General features: G+C 36.1%; 1 protein-coding gene across 2 annotated transcripts in view; it reads right to left on the bottom strand.

Moving 5' to 3' along the window:
- TOX3 (TOX high mobility group box family member 3) overlaps nucleotides 1-19,145 on the bottom strand; it is a 245,318-nt gene that overhangs the window by 121,665 nt on the left and 104,508 nt on the right. Inside the window, exon 1 of one of the 2 annotated variants that reach the window (XM_046899432.1) lies at nucleotides 10,413-10,519. The exons of the other annotated variant lie outside the window; for it this stretch is intronic. The gene's annotated coding sequence lies outside the window, so the exon portion shown is untranslated. Of the gene's footprint in view, nucleotides 1-10,412; nucleotides 10,520-19,145 lie in introns of those variants that run through there. 2 annotated transcript variants of the gene reach the window in all.

The raw sequence follows: 19,145 nt of genomic DNA, 5'->3' as shown, positions 1-19,145 counted from the left end.
GTTTTGGGACACTCTGACTTGCCAAAATATGCCAGACCCAATATCTGAATCAAGCATTCCAACATGTGATTCATGCAATTTTATTGCCTGTCATGAATATTCTTTCTATTTTCAGGCAAGAAAGCAATTAAAGACTGCCTTCTGTGTTTAGAAATTGTAAAACGCCTCTTCTGTGACAGTCACCTTTTTTGTTGCATTAGCAGCCTAACTCACTGACCATCCTAACAGCATGAATGCAGTGATTATGAATCCCATTACCAAGAATCACCCTTGCTACTTCATTATAACATACGTTACAAGAAAAAAATAAACATTTTCTCATGGCTGTCTTGCTTGGGATTTAGACATTAAGTATTCACACCTATTAGAACTCCATATTTACTGAATCAGCTTTAATCCTGTCTCTAGTTATGGTCTCACTCAGACCCAGAAACCATTTTGTTATAGAAAACATTTAGCTCTTTGCAGATCCAGTGCTAAGAACAAGTCAAAAACATATCCCTTTCACTGTTTCAATTTTTCCTGTGATTCTTCACTTGAGACACCTAGACTCATAGCAATTCTACCCTCTCCAAATCAGGCCCTTACTTTGGGTTTAAATGGTTGTAACTGGTTCTTGTTGCTATATTGCAATTATTTTCGCACATATCTATTATTAGAAACTGACACATTTTGGAGTGCCTCAACATTTATAAAGCTCTAGAGCACAAGGTACGCATAGCTTTTATCTTATGTACAGGCAATGGAAACAAGCAGACAACAATCTGAGCTCAATAGTCAACTGAAGAGTAACACCTTGCGTTTGTTTGCATTTTATAAAAACAAACAAACAAAACAAAACCCAATTGCATTATGTTAAACAACGTGAAGGTTTAGCATAAAATGTGACTAGAATGAATACAAAGAAAAAGCTTTCTGTCTCATTAGATGGTGTGAGTTTCAAAATCTGTTCTAAAAGTATTGTAAAGTGCATAGTGTTGTAGATTAATGCACTGAATACATTTCCACAGTGCTTGATGTGTTTCATAAAAGGTCCATTTCAGAAGTGTGCTGTATTATAGGTGAACAGTCGCAGTAAATAATCTTGTTACAGAAACCTAAGCAATTTTTACAAGGCGTATTTCTGGCTGACTGAACAATTTATTCTCCAGATGTCACATTGTATTTTTCCAATATAAAATGAAACAGCTTTTTTTTTTTTTTTTTACTTTTTCTTTTTTTCTTTTAAGGCAGACTCTTTTGTTTGATGAGACTGCATCAAAGGTACCTCCTTAAAAAGAAAGATCTATTATTAAAACTTGTTGTGGTATAAAACATACACTATGTGATTACAATACGTAACTTGACGTTTAATTTGATTTAGAGTTACAAAAAACTGCACCAAAGTGTGAACACTGCTGAGGACATCTGTGTGCATTTAAAAACAAAAGAGAGAAGAACATCAGCTCTCAAATCGATCATCTATGCGGATCCTAAAGGTAGCTGACTAACTCCATGTAAAGTTAAAACTGTCACATCAGATATCACCGGCTAATAAACACATATGTTGCATTATAGACCCTGGAGGATTGCACGATGATTTGATATGATAAGAACTGCCTATCCAGAAGGCAAATGCAATTAAAAATATTTTTGCTAAGCAAAGTATCAGTGGAGATTAACTTTAAACTGCAGACTCATTGTCCAGCATGCATTTTCTTAGCTTCTGATAAGAAATATTTGCAAATGGATATCTCACCCAGTAAAATTCAGAGAATATCAGCAATCTATCTTACTGACGAAATACTGAAAAAATAGTCCCATACACTAGCAATTATTACACATTTGCATTGTGTTGTGCTGTGTTCATTATACAGATAGAATATTGATACCAAAGGATAAAGTGCTAGATTTTTTAAAATATTCCTCATTTTGCTGTTTATTGCCTTTTACTCATGTTTTTGTTACTCTTGCCTTCCACAAACTGTGCATTTATATAAACCCACATCAAAGTGACAGAAATTGAATTCTAGAATGCCTGCTTTGGAAAAAGTGTGTCAGAACCAACAGAAAGTGGATTTAAAGTGTCATGGAGTCCTAAAATTTTCTTCCTTAAGTGAACATGAATTTTACAGAAGCCAGACTGACACTGGAAAGTCTTATTTTGATTCAGTCCTCCCTTGGATTTCATATGTCAGCACCTTTCATGAACTCTACAGATATATTTGGCTTCTACAACATCCAAGTCACAGTAGAAAATACTGCCTGGCCCGTAACAAATGTTTTTCTGCCCTCTCTCCCCTGCCCAAGTTTTGCTGAACAAATCCTAATTCAAAGCCTCTCCGTAGGCAACAACTTCCATAAACAAACAAGTAACCACATGTATGTGTACATTCAATACTTAATTATTGCTTGCAGCATGACTTCAAGTCCAACCAATATCAGAGCTGATCTCTCTTTGCATAAAACGTTTTGCAGTGGTCTAACATCCTTCAGCCCGCATGTTTTTGAGTAAGTCAACCAATCATCATGAAGAGGCAAACTATAACAAAAGTACAGATAGGAATGAATGAATAGTGGATACAACAAAACTCTCAAACCCTTCCTTCACTATGGCAAAAATCTGTGGCTAGCTTCTCTGCTAATTCAGTCCATTTATATTGAAAACAAGTAGTGCTTGTGCTTGCATGCTAACAAAATTGAACACTTCATACAAATAGGAGGAATAACTTCTTTTTTGTGAGGGTGACAGGGCACCCAGAGAAGCTGTGGAGTCACCTTCTCCAGAGATATCCAAAACCTGCCTGGATGCTTTCCTGTGTAACCTGCTGCAGGGACCCTGCTTTAGCAGTCGGGTTAGACTCAGTTATCTCCTGAGGTCCCTTCCAGCCACTATGATTGTCATTCTGTGACTTGAAGATGGTGCCAATGAATAAATATCTCACTTCCATAAGGAACTTTTCATGTGATAATAGCAAAAAAGTATCAGCCGTGACTGTGAACAAAGATTTACCTTCTGACAAAAAATATAAGTCCTGACTGAAACTGCATGAATCTATCTGACTTGCAAGACCTTGGTCCTGAGTTCTTATTAACCATCACCTTGAATTGCAACCAAATCTAAAATGATTTAAAGGGGAGAAGAACAAAGTTGCATCTTTGGACAATACTTTGGACAAAATTTGGACAAAAGTTGCATCTGGACAAATACTAAAGTCTACTTATGAAGTTAATCCATGTATGTCTGTAGATTGCTGTACTATAGTAGCAGAGATATATTCCAGTGATATATTGAAGCATAATTAAACATATTTTTTGTGCTTTGTGTCACTTAATCAATCAAGTTAAGGTTGAAAAAATAAATAAAAATACCTTGCTGTCATCTGCAGCTAGTCTGGACTGGTTTTTTGCTTGTATATGGTTCACTGCATAATCTGGACAGCTATTGAGAAAATGCTCTTTTCCAACTGTATTCTTTAATCTGGATTGTGTTAAAGTTCAGCTGTTAAAGAAATATAGCACTGCAGACTTCACCCAAATGATATTTCTGCAATGCAACTGAAAGGTGACAAAAATGTTAATAGCCAAGACAGGTTATTTACACTGCAGGATAGACTGGAATTAATCTGGAATTTCAGTAATGACAGAAAATGTTTCATGAGATGCCGTTTGAAGGAGCTTATTGTCAAGACTAAACTACAGATTGAGCTTGTTTGCTCTCATGAACTACTGTGGACTCTCCCAGTGGTTCTTTCTGGCTATAGACCACTGCCTCTATTGTACTCAACTTCAGATTCAGACAGTTACATTTACACATGATCTGATCCCTTTGAAACACTGGATTGTCTGGACTGCACAGATGTAAACAGAGAAAAAGTTGACAGTTGCATGTCAGTTTGACTGTTTTGTTGATGGACTGTTTAAGGCAGTGCAGACACAAAATTTGGTGTCAAATAGGTGCTGAAAAGGACCAAAGAAAGGATTTATTCTTGAGGACTCCAGAGCTATGAAACCTAAGGGAAGTTGTGACCAGATGTTTCAAAGTTCAAAAGAATGTTTGCCTCACACAGTGCAGATCCTTATGTCCTACTTGACAGTATCCTCCATGGATGGCTTCAGTTCCACAGTCCAATCTAAAATAACATCATGCCAGGCCTGGGTATTTACTTCAGTTACATCAGATTAACTGGCTTCTCTCTAGGTTGATTCGAAACAACATTCAAAACTGGATGGCAGTAAATCAGCAACACAACTTCAGTATAGCCTCTGGAGGAAGAAATCTTTTTTGAAACAAACAAACATGAGAGTGTGAGAATATCACTGTCATTTGAATTCTTACTCCTGCTTTTCATCAGGCAACAGCAGTCAGAAAATTGAGAGTATCTGTGTGATAAGGCGAGGATATTCATTTCAGAACCAGAGCGTTGATCATAATACTTAATGCTGGCTAGCATATACAAAAGCCAACATATAATGATGATGGTTCACTAAGTCTTCAGATTCTCACTCACTTCCCATGTCCTCCAGGAGACTATGAGATTCTGTTCAAGTCTGTTATTTTTTTTTGAGGCTGAATCAGGATAATTGGTTTGTCTGTCTTCTTGCCTGAGAACTACAAGGTCTCTTGATCATCAGCTTATTAAGGTGATCACCTGTCAACCACATGAATGTGTTGTAATATTCTCTGTTCTGACAGACAGTCCCCTTTGGCCTACAGTGGGGGTAGTTTCAGAGCTACCCCTTGAAAGTGCAAGGGATACAAATGAGGAAATGAGTTTGGTGCTTCTCTACACATGACCCACTGATATACAGATACTGGTGAGCACCATTAAAATACTTTAATTGCAGGAAGCCTATGAATGACTACCGAAGGCTTTTGTTTTTTATGTTAGGGCAAACAGATTTGCATAAGTTATTCTCACTTAAGACAGACTTGATTAATCAGATGAAAATAGAGTAGTACCTCCAGGATCTTTCCTGGTTAGATCTTCAATATGTTGAACATCGGCACCAGGTGTGTTTCCCTGTCTTCCCTGCTGCTAGTTCATCCCATATCTAGTTGCTATCTCAGATCATTTGTCTACTTAGGACAAAATCTTTCCTTTCCAAGGACGGTCCCTCTGCACTAAGCACAGCACGGCAAAGGAAGGGAGATCTATCATGCCACATGAATGGAAGACCTGGGCCCTCTATGTCCTGAAACAAGGCAGAGCTTTGGGAGTCATTAAAAGTGCCAGAAGCACAAAACTTACACAGAAATGCACCAGACACTGTAACAACACTCCACAAGCTAAGCCAATGATATTAAATATTTTTATCCTTAAAGTAAGCCATATGCATTTACCTTTCCCTCTTGCTTGCTTTGGAAAAGGTGTGGAAAGAAGGCAGAAAGTCACAGTTATAGACGTAAAGCACACTGCTCGCTAGCAGGTAGCAAGGAGGCCCAAACAACCAGCATTAATCAAATAACGAGTTCAGATACAAGCACAGTAGTCTCATTTGGAAATGCTTTTCCTTTTGCTTTCAAGTTTTCAAGCATGAAGATCAACCTGAGATCCCTTCAATGCTGTCTAAGTCTTAGAAAATGCCTGAAGCACAAGGAACCAGTTCCACCACGCACCACCACATTTCACTGGGGAGACACATGTGCCAATGTGACAGAGATAATGTCAGAGACTGGAAGCATGAGGATCACAAACATAGGTTTTGAAGATTTTAAAGTAACAAGTGTCCTCCTGTCTTGAAAGTTAACAATTAGTAGCTACCACAGGAAGAATCAAGAGAGCATAACATAATATTTAATGGGCAAGATACTGAAACATTCACCAATAATTAGTATTTCTAGGAGTATTACTTAAGGTACCAGTAAGTTTATAAAATAATTGCAAACTTTGCACTGAGGCAAATTGGAATGGAACCCTTATGCAAAACACCTTTAATTGCCCATAATTTCCCACGCTGCCATTTTCTCCAACTAGAGATAGTTGTGTCCCTGTTAATTATGCCTCCCACAGTCCAGTCTTTCTTATCCCTGATCCTACAAAGAAGTAATAACACTGTGCTCATCAACTATCTTATTACCATAGAAATGATGGCAACGTCATAAATTCTGCAGCCTGATTCCTCGACAGGGTTGATTAGGAACACATGATGAGCTGTAGAAAAGCTGAACCCTTGATTACGCACAAATAGCTCTTATGATGAACAAATATGGGAAGAAAATTATTTAAAATCATGTCAAGAATGAGCATGTTCTTACTGTAGATATTTTTTGCATTGTAGAATTGAGTTTGTTTTCAAAGCTCCCTAATTTATTTTTTAAATCCCACAAACATATATAATTGGTAAAGATATGTGCTCCAGAATCACTGAAAAAAAAATCAATATTGTAAAACACTACATAGAATCTTCAGTTCCTCTCACAATAAATATGCTTAGCTTTACAATTCACTATAGCTATCTCAATTCACTGACAAGTCTACACATCTGCATTATGTGTACACAAATACAGATAAATCATAAGCTTTTCATATTTTCAACTAGATCTACACGAATTCAAAGGACGTTTTATTTTGAGTCATTTCTGGTAAGTTCTGACCGATCCCTTCATGAAACCACTCCCAATGAGCTGCTCTTCATCTTGCCTAAGTCGTGTACCTTTCCCTGTTCCCAGTGAAGACCTTGGCTCAGAAGGTTACTGACACGCTCTTCTTCCACTATCGCAATAACTTAATGAATGAATAGATGTTAGATGCTTGTCTTCTCAATCAAGACATTTACTGGGTCTACAGCAACTAATAAAGGAAAATTCCTATTTGTATCATTCAAACAATTCACCCAAACATAGAAATATAAGCTATGAAAATATAAAAAATGTTCCAATACAGTTCAAGAGACCATCATTTCATTTTACATTTTAAGAGCTAAATCCTCCATTGCTAGTTTACTGGAGACTTAACAACTCCAATTTCAACCACAGTTCTATTTTACCAGTAAAAGCGTGCAGAAGAGTGTGCAGACCCATTCCAGGCCACTTCTGTTCTCAGGCCTGATGCAGTGTTTCTTCTACTTCAGACTATTTAGTCAATGCCATTAATCAAAATCCTATAGCAGAAAATGCATGCATAAGTCCTACACATTTATTGCCATGGCAACAATTCAGGCTCTTGTTCATATGTCAAGCTACATCAGTGGAGATAAATTCTATTGTTTTCACACTGACAGTTCTCTCTGTGTTGGACTTAATCCATAGAAAAATATAGCTTTGCTTCTTATTAAAATAAAACACAGACCACCCAACTCTCCAAATCCTCATTCTTCACAAAGTATCAACTGAACAATCTGAATAGTTACACAATTATAGTTTGATATTTAGGTTTATGATAGTAATGAATGTGTAAGAAATGGCTCAGTCCTACAATATTGTTTTAATCTCTGGGATTGGTTAGGAATTTAATTCCTCCTGAAAAGATGAGCTCATTGCTGTGAAACTAAACAGTTATGATACCAGAGCATAGTGTTCTTGAATTAGATTGTAGTATTTTTTTAAAAAATGCCTTTAAGCTGAGTGAAGTTGATGTAATTCTATTTCCAACTTAGCTTAGATACTGTACTTTTCATAACATAAATATTAATGATTTTTGTATAATCTTGTCCAGAGAGAGATTTTTTATTCCATTGATCTCATAACAAAGCACACTCTCATGTGGGTGATTCACAAGTGTGAATGAAAGGTAAGCATCATTTTTTGTGCACAAGCCTCTATATATTCATGTGTATTTGTTATGCTATGAACGAGCCTTAATGTCTGAGACTATTTTATGTGATTTTACCACATACTAGACCACAGTTTTGCATCCTATTTTTTCCCACAGACACATCTTCCTCATTATCACAGACTAACGAGAGAACAGTCTCTTGTTAATAAAATACTTTCAATGCTTCAGCATCTCATTATTTCACATGTGTGTGCACGATGCTTCCTAGAAATGCACAAGCCTCATATCACCACTAAAGACATGTCCTTTTCAATCTGACCCTTTTTTCCCTTCTTCATGCAGATTTAAGCTCCTGCTTTTACAGCATGCTTCATATTGACAAAGCCTATTACCATGATATACTATACTGGAGTTCATTTCAACTAATATCCACCGCTACATCTGTTACTGTCAGTGCCCAATCTAAGTTCCTGTGTCAATGAAGATGAAGACAACCATTATATTTACTTATTGTCACGCCATGTTATGCCAGTATCAGAAACAGCTTCACATACACACTGTGTGTGACTTGCATCAAATATATTTATTTTTAAATGGGGAGCTTTGTGTAATTTGTAAATATCCTGTGAACTTCATTCATATTAATGAAGCAGCGTTTGCACTTTACTGGCATTTTGATGCAAATTACAGTAACTCTTCGTGTGCCAGGTCTGCCTCTCTACGTGACACAGGCCATGCTTCCAAAGCAAGGTTGCTAATTCCGTGGATGAGCAGTATACAGGCCATGCTCACAGCTTGCCTTCTCAGTCACCTGGGCTGCTGGGGATGCTAAGCACAGACTGGAAGAGCTTGTCAAGTAATTTGGTTTTGAATCTTGACATGTTCTTAAGGAGAAATGTTAACAAAAGATCTTTTGGTGCCTGAGAAATTGACAGCAAATACTTTTTTCTGGACTCCAAAAAGTAATGTTCTACAGTTATTTTCCTTGCCCTAATTAAAAGCACCACGTTTCTTATCACTTTTAAAACCAGAAATACACAAGTCTTAATTAAATAAAAAAAGCTGTTTTTAAAATAGCAATATCTGAAGCAGAACAAAAGCAGCCTTTTTCCACATACGTGAATTACACGTGAAAATAAAATTTTAGTTCCCAGTTTAGCACTGCCCTCTGGTGATATATAACTTGGATATGTATGTGACCTAGTCCAGCAGTGCATCAGCCCCAGATCTGGACAAGACTTAAAATGCAATTTAGGCATTCAAACCTAAGTCAGTAATTCTAAAAATACACTGTTTAAGCCCTCAGCTTAAAGACGCTGTATTTCCTGCCTGCCAAGTTCCTCAGCAGGAAGTATTCTTTGTGCACAGGCAGAACTGCTGCCATCTTGGCTTGCTGTCTTGCAAATCCATCTTGTATTCTTCAGGAGAAGAACAAACCCCTGGAAGTGGATTCTCAACTTTCTAACATACATCTATGTACTGACCACCTCAGCCATGTTTTATCTTTCACATCCTGAAATAGCTGCTATCAAACAAGTGTTTAGGGTCACATATCTGTCTATAGATGACTGTATCTGAGTTGCTGGGAGTCAAATTAATCCTAGAAGGATGAAACATATGAATATTCCTTTTAGCAGATGGTTTCCTGCCAATTCTGCTGGCTGTTTGTGAATCTAATTAGGAGGAAACAAATGACCCTATGGTTATTATACAGGTCAATGTTTCTTGGCCATTCAAAATGCATTAATCTCTAAGCTTTTTGAAGAAGAATTCTTGGTCCACAATAACTTTTTATTTACAAATGCATAAAACCATAATAATTTTCAATGTTCGTTTATTACTATCGAAGAAACCTCCTATCTTAACCTAGTATAGTGAAAAACATTGACACATTGTTCCCGCCATGAAACTAATGAAGAGTGTTCGTCTCACAAATGGAAAAGGTCTGCCACATATTTGTGAGATGTATTAAAATTCTTTTCAAAGCTCACTGAGGGAAGATATCAGGTTCTCCACTCCCTTGTCTTTCAAATCCGTGGCACCAATAAGAAATGGTATGAGAAAGTGGTACTCTTGATGCAGTATTCTGGCAAGAACCAGTGAATGTAAGATTCTTAATGTGACCATTTAAAATGTATATTTATTTGTTTGGTTTTTTAACCAGCCAAAAATATTTGTGCATAATAAGTCTGAGTCATAGCTGTAGTTGAATGCAGAATGCCACAAACACGTGAACCTGATTTGTCTCCTTAAATGATAACCAAAATAAAAAGAATGAACTTTTCCTCTGAGTTCATTGTGCATTACTTACATTATTAATCAGAATTATGTCACAGAATTATTGCTTTGCTTAATAATGTGTTTAATGTAAATTTAATGTAAAAGATCCATGATAAAGGCAGTCAAAGCTCTGTTAAAATCTTTTTACAAAGTTCAGCCACTGCATTAGAAGCTTTTGGCTAATAGCCTAATGTTAATTTGGATTCTAATCACTTGATATTTAATGTGGTTTTGTAATTAGATTTTTTTTCCAGACAAAGCAAGAAAAAAACATATGGGTCAGAGTGCATGACTGTCATTAACTACAGTGCATTTCTGGTACATGTATAACCATAACACAACTTCTACAATAAAAGTGCAGATTATACCCTAGTCAACAACCTGTGTTTCATTCTGTAAATGGAAAAAAATAGATGACAATCAAGTGATAAATACCTGCAGCTGTTCACACATACTGTTCCAATTTAAAAGGTTCCCACCCTCTTAGCTGGTCCAGAATGATAATTTACGTATTCCATCTCTAACTCTGGTTCAGTCAAAAATTAGTTAGACACTAACATGTCTCTGATACACTCAGATCACTCCAAATTAAATAGTTTGAGAACAATTACATGATTAACTGTTCTGGAAGAAGTTATGATACAATAACCTGCAAGAAAGAGGGCACAAGTATATCCGGTACAGTATAGGCAAACAGAGCACGTATCTGAAGTTACAGACGGAAAGAGAGGCTGTAATAAGCAAATGCATCTCCTTTCTTTAACTTCCTTAAAAATTTCCAACGAAACTACAGTAATCTTAAATCAGTGATCTAGAATAGCATTTTTTATTTTCTCAAACTCTTTTAGCTTTAAACTGGTTTTCAGTATGCTAAAATATTATGAAGTAGAAAGAAAAGTTTATAATCTAAAATAACTCTTTAATTCAGATGGAAACCGTATCTTTACATAAAAGTGAAATAAACTTAAAACCATGATTTAAAGCATTATTAGTTTGCTCTTAACTAAATGGTGCATATGTACACATCACTCAATTTTTCTCTCACCTTTTCAGCTATATGGCCAAATCTCACACCAGACAGAATATTTTAATGAATTTTAAAACAGATTCCCATCAGTGGGCTGTCCTACAAAAAGAATGTGAGTACTGAGCATCTCAGTTAGACTCCCTGGGATGTCACAGCATAATCTGGTATACCTCAACAATTCATAGAGCTAACAGTACAGAAAATAAAAAATTCAATGAGCTCCAAAAGCAGGCTTTGCTTTAATAAGAAAAAAAAAACCTGCAAGTTGTCTAAAGTTACAGGCGCGTGGCTCTAAAAGTGGTTTTCATCAGAGATGTACTCATTCTTTTTAGCACTCATGACACTGTTTCCACTAGAAAATATGATCAATTTTTTTGAGGAAACTAGTCTGGTAAATGTTTTCTGGCAAAATGTATGAGAAGTCAAGACAACGGTAGATACCAGGAGTATCTACTTTTGCTTTCTTCATTTTTAAAGTACTGAATATTCAGAGTTGGTTTAGGGTTCTTTCTTTTCTTACTACTTGCTTGGGGCTCTGTTTATTTTCTGCCTTGCAGAAGACACTAGACATCTGAAAAATGTATGACACCAACGTTATGCTGGCAGTCTGAGCGTATCTGGGAAGGGAACATTGTTGCTGTCATTCATTAACTAAAAATACTGATGGTACGGTACAGAGTTTTGAGTTACAAAATTGAGATCCAGGATATCATACATATACACTATTTGCAACCAGTGATATATTTGACAAAGGTTTTCTATCAATGCATCATGAAGCAGAAAGCTGTTGATAAGGAGCCCATATCATTCTCTGATTCATTTCTCAAATAATTCTCCCCTTGCTGGTGTTGGTGGAATAGATATGAGACATTAATTTTTTCACCTCCCTTCCCCTACAGTACCCCAGTGACGATGAAAATATGGGGCATGGCTATACCACCAACACATCAAGAAGTGCACATCTCATAGCTCATTTGTACCATACCTAGATGCCTAAGAATTGGATCTTGTGTCTAAATACATAAGTGGCCTCTCAATTTCTTGGGTTTTGGCCAAAGGTTACAAAATATGCTAAATGGTATTTATGTCATACATTTTTATTGATTCTCTCTACAAATTATTTAATGCAACTGAAGCATGGTTAGAAATTAACATCCTTTGTCTCTAGGTCTAGTGGATTGGAAATGTAGTAAACTAATTCGTACTGAGTTAAACTGCTTATGAGAGCCATTGATACCATCGCCATCCTATCAAAACTCATCTATAACTGTCAAAAGCTGAGATAATTTCATAAAAAGAAGTTCCATATAAATGCCTGAAAATAAAATAAATGATTATGTGGCAACTCATTTTTTCTCAGGGAGTAGTAAAGCCAGAAGAAATCTAATGTATCTTGATATGATTTTCATTAGAATCCTACGTTCCCTGTACACCATAAAACCCAAATGAATGGCTTTTGTGTCAGGAGCCTACCAAGAGCATAGGAAAAGAAACAATCTATACCCATAGGACTAACATTACACCAAATTGAAGTAGAATCCCAGTGCTGTTGAATGTTTGCAGTCAGATTGTCAAAGAATAGACATTATTGACAGTATAAAAACTACATATTCCACAAGCCACTCCTATAATGAAAACCATGACATTTTCTCATACATCCTCTTGTCCAATGGGCACACTCTCACTCATTTATCAGTGGCTGGAAAGAGAAGGGAAGGGAAACTTCCATCCTATTCTGCCTCATCAAGCAAATCCTGTCCTCTGGACATTGCTCTATTTCTTCTGCTGGTCATGTTTGTGTACACATCTTTTCATAGTTTACTAGCTTCTGCTATGTGCTTTTTAGCAATACCCTACTGTAACTCATTTCTACAAATGTCCCCAGACCTATATTCAGTTATTTTTTTACACACCTACAACAAAGGAAAGAAACATTTCCATCTTCAGTTAACCTGAACCATTTGTCCACCATTTCAATCTATCATTAGACCATAGAGAATGGGGTAACAAAATAGATGTGTCTACTATTCACTCCAAAAGAGTATAATTTCTGTGGAAAGTAATCAATAAGGTCAGAAAACCTGCAAAAATATCTTTGAGATGGAACAGCATCCTTATTTCTCTTGTCTCCAATGTCTTAAATTCCACAATCGTGGATCTAGCAAGGCTTCTGCCTCCAGAATATCTTCTGGGGTTGCTCTTTTGCCTTGCTGGCTGCAGCAGTAGGCATAGGTTACCTCTTGTTCTCAATACGTGTTCCATGCAATTGTAGCACTTCAGTTGCACTGGGAATCATCTGAAGTATCTAATAACTATTCGCAGTATTTCACCCGTTAGGAATATTTAAGTTCTCCCTTAAGAGAGCTCACAGGTTTTCTAATAACATTTATCACTTCGAATTAAAATTGCACTTTGCTTTGTATTGTTCCTATTTAACTACATAGCAAACCTGGTGGAAAAAAAAATATCATCTAGCAAATGATATTTCAAATAAATACATATATATGATCTAAACCCAAACAATGCGTAAAGGCTGGGAGGGAGGAAATATTCCAGTGTCAGCTGTGCAGTTTTTCATAATACACAGTTAGAACAGATATAATGCAGCTAAGTCAAGTGAGTCATGATTGATTTATTATATTGGAATCCATTAAAAGTATTCCATTGCAGTTTTAAAACCATATAGTCATTAAATATCTTTGAAAATACACATTCTCTACCATCATTATGAGATATTCTTGACAGCATATCATTTTTAATGGCACCATTATAAACAGGATTCATAATGGCTTTGTTTAGTGTGTAACAGAATTGGAAGCCAGTAACATACAGACTTGTATTCTACAAAATCAGATAAATCACTGAAGGAAAGACAAGTGAACAATTAATATATGAATAATTATTCTGTGTAAAATGAAACATTTTAAATAGTGTGTAAAATGGAACAAATGAAACAGTGGAATAAATTTGGTGTATATTACTTACAAGTGCAGCATGAACTACTGGTGCTGATGTGTGATCTAAATAGGAGACGAAAGATTATGCCCAAGGCTAATTGAAGTGATAATGCTGGTGTCTAATTGCAGCAAACTATTATGTGCTAAAAACAACTCTCAGATCCACAACGTGTGCTTTAAAACGTGGCTTCAAACTAACACCTGCTTTGTGTTTAGTTCTTTCTAATAAGGTGACATTGGAAGGACAAATCTTCCACACATTTTATCCCTTCAACTACAGTGGGGTGAGGGGTTTGCAACTATTAGTCATCAGCTTCACAGGGAAGAAAAAAACAAAAGCCTCTGAAACCTAAAAGATCTCAAAAACACTAAAGTTTACCTTTAGTTAACATACTTAGTTTAGGGATCTGGGCACTTGAAATTGAAACAAGATTTACAAGAGGAAAGAAATAAATGATAACCCAAAGCAGCCTTAGTCCCTCCCTAACAGCAGCGCCAGGAGAAGAGATCTCCTGCCTTGCTCAATACAAAATGTAATGGCACTGCAGCAACCCTCATCGTCAGAGCAGGCTGGGCCAGAGCAGGCACTTCAGAACAGACCCTCCCCCCATACAAGCCCAGTGACTTAGCAAAAAGGACTAGTAACTGAAATCAAGATTCTTCAATTAAAGTTTCTACTGACCTCTATAGCAACACAGTCACATTAACATAAAGCCGTCAGGTATATGTAACTATTTCTTCTGATGTATGAAGACATAAATTGACGTTCACAAAAACCTTAACCAGCCATGTAGCTTGTCATAACTAAATAAATAAATAGATGTAAAAGTTCATTATTGTTTCAATATACATTCTTGGTTGTAAAGTCTTCTGGACAAGGTCTTCTCCGAACTCTACTTTATAAGCACTTACTCTATAAGGACTCCGTTTATCACCAATGATATCAAAATATCACTACAGTAATTTAATTCAGTGAGGACCATTCAAACATTATAGCTAACATAGCCAAGAGATAATAACCCACACATATGCTACCATAGCTGAAATCTATCACACAGATGAGAGGTGTAGATCAAGTATAAACAGTCACATATTAGAAAATAAAGGGAATTTTAATAGCAGTGAAAATTGAGAGGATGGAACAGTAGTGAGGATGATCAAACCGAAGGTATAGGGTAGTTGCTCAAGAACTGCGTTGTCCTGCTTTTGTACAACAGGCCTGTATGTTGCATCTTGATTAGCAAGCTTTGCTCTGTTTTTATAAGCCTAATTTTCTAGATTACATTACTAGTTGCATGCTCCACCACTTCAGAAGCTCAGTTTCAGCATGAGCTCAAGCTCTGAGAGAGGTCTGCAGGAAAAGGCTGTTAACATTTCAAATACCACATTTAGTCATGTATTGCAAGAGATCAGATCACAGAGAGGCTTAATTGAACAATTTACAGATGTGTAAATCTTACAGCAAAGATCTCAGATCCATAGCTGTAGAATGGAAACATTACCATCCAGGCTTGTGAAGAAATGTTTAATTCGGTTTCTAAACTGCATTGACAATTAAAAAAAAAAAAAAAAAGCCAACCAGAATTATATACTTGTCAAAATTAGACCAGATTTATATTTTTTTCCAGAATTATTGTTTCTTAAACAGCTTGAAATAAGCACTTATCTGATTTAAGATGGTAACACAGCACAAATGAACAATATAGCCTTAATTTGGATGTTCTACAATCATTGAATGCCTGACCTTTTAACCTTAATTTTACTCATCTGGTCCATAACTGTGTTGTGTGTGTAATAAGTTGGTTGCTCTGAAAGTAATGCCAACCATTCATTTCATTTCCATAGAAACTACAACAGATAGAAAGAGCACAATAACATTCATTGATAGATCAAATTCTCATCTACAAAACACTATTTTTCAACGTGGTCATCACCATCAGCTATGGATTTTAACCACTGATGAACAAGATTCTGTATACCATGCTTGGGTAAATCTGCATTACAGTCATGAACATGGCTTGTCTTTTGCATTGTTGTTGTCACTGCTGGAACACATCACCCATCAGCCTCACTGTGCTCACATCCACTGTTTGGTCTCCAGAACATTTAGCAAGCTTCAATCCATGTCAACAGGTGTCATTTTTTCCACATGGAGGAATTCAATGACACATCTTTGCTTCATACGCTCTCCCAAGTCAGACATTTTGTCAGACTGCCCTTCTGCTGCCATTTGTCACATGGCAACAAAATATAACGGAATATTGGTGGGAAGGTTCAGCCTCTACTGCCATACCACCAACATCTGCCTCTGACATTGTAGGTCAACATAATGAAATGGAAGGCATTACTTTCAGAGCAGCCCTTGTATGTAACAAAACGACCTTCAACAGCAGTATCTTTGAAGGAGAGCAGGAACATTCACTATAGATTTTATTATAAATGCCTTAATGAAATTCTAATCAATAATACTTCCGAGAATGGTAAAGGAATGGAATACATTCATAGGCAAAAGGAGATGTTATTATCTCAGTTCAGTAACTATGAAATGGAAAGATGAAAAAAGTCTGTTTTTCATATTAGAGCCGAGCACAGCTGTACAGTTATATAATAAAGTATTGCTTGTATCCATGGCAATAGGGAGTAATTGATGCACCACAGTTATTTTTATAAACCCAAACAAAAAAAATTCAACTGGAAATTTCTTTTCCAGTTTCTTAGCATTGTATTTTTTTTATCTGTACATAATGTACAAATTTATAGTCTGAATACACTACTGATCTGACTCGTTGAATAAAACATGCTGGGTTTTTGCTGCATATTAAAGAAGATGGAATCTCACATCCAACAACTAAGTCTTTCATGAAGGATTACATGAAAAATATTTCTTGGAATAAGATATATTAACTAAAATTCATATTGCTTTGGATTTGGGATATGTACAGCCTGAGGATTTTATCTTTTAATGATTAAAATGTTTTGCAGATGTCTCAGAGTGGAAAGTTCAGGAAAATTTTAGTGAAAGTCAATGGAAGGCTATACTTAGAAAAAAATAGCAGAGATCTAAAAGTGTATTATTTATTGTATCTTGGACTTTCTGTGACATGGTTCAATCTCTTGGCCCTCCTTGAGTAAAAACATCAGATGTGCTGTTTTAAGGGAAGAACCATACTTTCCAATCACTCCACTTACTCCTTGAAATAACAGCAGGAAAGGATATTGCTTTCTCTTTTTTTTTTTTTTTTTTTCCAATTCTAGTTATGCATCCAACTAGATAACTGAAAGAGAATCAGGTGTCCTTCAGCAGTAACAATCTAGTCCACAACAGAAATGAAAGGAGTAAATTTCGTTTCCCCTGTTTCTTTCTTCCCACACCCCAAATTAAGATCCATTGACTCACTCACCAGAATTTGCATTTGCAACAACTAGCATTTCCATTACTTCTAAATAGCTACAAAGATAGAGGCTTTCTGCTGTAAAGACAAGTATTTGGTCAATTCAAACCTTTTGCAGATTAGAAATAGGTAGTCTTTTGCAAGTATCTGTTGATATTTTTTAGAGGGGGTACTACTAGTCTGGAAAATCTGCATCTATAATCATTTGGATAATAGTGCTATTTAAAAAAAATTCATGCCTGAGAACTTTTAGACACTTTAAAAATAGAGCAAGGTTGTAGATAGAATCCACACATCTACAGGTTTACTTTGTTTCCTCCACCCTGGAATTCAGAGGTTTGTTTGGAAATTTGCAGTAACTGGGCTTGACCTTAATGCAGGACAGAAGCAAATATGAGTAAGCATAAAATGCACATGTATACTGCATCACTTGTACCTAATGTATATAGTTTTTAGCTTTAACTTCCCTTCTGCAATTGAAAAATTACAGCCATTTTTTCTAATTCATCTCTTCACTGCTCTTGATAGCATTTATATTTCATGAAAGTAGCTAAAAATAATAACCCTGCATCATTTTCTCTGTTTAGGATATTTCTTCTTCTCCCTTCCATTACTATATCAAAATGTCTTTTTGTCGAGAGATTCTATACAGGGGATTAAAATGCATTAACACAAGAAAGACTACGGACTGTGAGTCAGCAAGAACAAAAGAACCAAATACATCATGTAAAAGCTAATAATATTTAGATAGGGAGCCCAGAATTTAGCATTTTCATTATATTTTTCAGTTAGCATGAAAGTTTAATCTTCCACTAATCATTTAAAATGTAAAATAAACAGAGCTTTCAGCATATCAGAGTCTATACTCAGATCCCCAGGAGAGTGAAAACCACAAAAGAAACCCAACAATATGATGCTATATATTCTGAGATATTGCCATTCAATCTGATTTGCCACATGCCCATACATTTTAATGCTGACTTCATTATGTAACCTCTTCTTGATTAATCATTGGTGAACAATGCCTAAATTGCACTCCAGGATCAGCTTGAACCAGGGCATTGTTAGCAGCAACATCTATTCAAAAGGCATACCAGATGGTCTGAGGAAAGGTCAGGATGGTACTACCACGGTGACAACGGACAAAGCTCATAAACTGCTGGTAGAAATACTTGGACTGAGATTCTAGTTACTTTGCAGAACATTCTGTGAGACTGCTTAACTTTTTTTTTTTCTTTAAAACTTATGCTAAAGAAATACTTTAGCAAGCTATTTTATAGCTGTTCTTTGTCTCAAAGTCCACAAAGAGCAAAAGGTACATAAAGCTACTGAAAGTTCTGAACTATAAATAAGTATACACAGACTTTGGTATGGGTGCCTGTACATTAAGAACTATTTGCGCACTTAATTGTTTCTTCTACCGCTGTACAAGTTTCCATGGTCTTTGAAGAGCTGCTTAGGATCTGAACCAGTCTCAGTCTTAAATATGCAGCAAGTATCTTAACACACAATTCAAGAAAACAGTTTCTTAGGACACTGAACCCTCTCCAATGATAATTATAAAAGAGCCATGCTGTACTTATTCAAGATTACAATTGTTGACTAACACTGCTAGATGAATAAACAAATGACCCTCAACCACCACTTAAAAGAAGAAAGCACTTAGACCCTCCCAACACTTTTTACAAATGGACAAACTCTCTTTCCATCAACCCATGCATTTACATGTTAGAAAATGAAATATTGTCCACATTGCCTGATACTGAAATCACACACATACACAAAAGAAAAT

Source organism: Gallus gallus, chromosome 11 (genome assembly GCF_016699485.2).
Source record: "Gallus gallus isolate bGalGal1 chromosome 11, bGalGal1.mat.broiler.GRCg7b, whole genome shotgun sequence".
Lineage (NCBI taxonomy): Eukaryota > Metazoa > Chordata > Aves > Galliformes > Phasianidae > Gallus > Gallus gallus.
The sequence above is the reverse complement of the archived record's forward strand: the minus strand, read 5'-3'. Positions and strand labels throughout refer to the sequence as shown.